The sequence below is a fragment of the Charadrius vociferus genome, unplaced genomic scaffold (genome assembly GCF_000708025.1).
Source record: "Charadrius vociferus isolate BGI_N301 unplaced genomic scaffold, ASM70802v2 scaffold698, whole genome shotgun sequence".
NCBI lineage: Eukaryota > Metazoa > Chordata > Aves > Charadriiformes > Charadriidae > Charadrius > Charadrius vociferus.
In genome coordinates, this window is record NW_009649598.1 from 379,842 (window position 1) to 380,457 (window position 616).

At 59.7% G+C, this 616-nt stretch overlaps 1 protein-coding gene across 1 annotated transcript in view; it reads left to right on the forward strand.

Annotated features, from left to right (window-relative positions):
• The window catches only part of INTS3 (integrator complex subunit 3), a 49,406-nt gene that overhangs the window by 42,368 nt on the left and 6,422 nt on the right, over window positions 1-616 (forward strand). The window lies entirely within an intron of this gene.

Consider the following 616-nt stretch of genomic DNA (forward strand, 5'->3'; position numbering starts at 1 on the left):
ATCTCTTCCCCTTGAGGAGCCGCAGTGTGCGGTGTCAGGAGGCTGAATCCAAGCTGCTGCTCCCGAGGGATCTCCGCGGCCAGTGCTGCTGCGGGCAATCGATAATAATCATTATCAGTAATAAGCCCCTGGGTACGGAGGTGCTTAGCGCTGCTGGGGAGATGCAAAGCGATGGGCAGCGTCCCGAGGGACGGGCAGGGCTGAGATCGCGCCTGGCTCTTCTCGTCCCGGTGGGAGATGCGCTGCAGGCTAACGAGCGGAAGGCCGAGCCCTCGTTTAGACCCTCCTGGAAGGAACCTTTCCCTGTGGTCACGCTAAGTTGCCACGAGCAACCCAAAAATAGTCCCGGCGAAAGCTGGCGGAGGAGGGGGGGAGGTGGGCACCGGCAAGAATGCTGTACTGCATGTTTCTGCTGTCTAGGCTTGTCTGGAGCGTGATCTACTGATAACCCTTTAACTCGCCCTATTTATACACCATTCCCGACCGGTTGCGCTTTTCCCAGCTGCGCGGGGGCCAGAACGCCTCGCCAGCAAGTTTTGCTTGGCAGACTGGAGCCGAAATTGGGTACAGGAAAGGTTTGAGTCATGGTGCCCTGACCCTCCCCCCCACCCCCCCC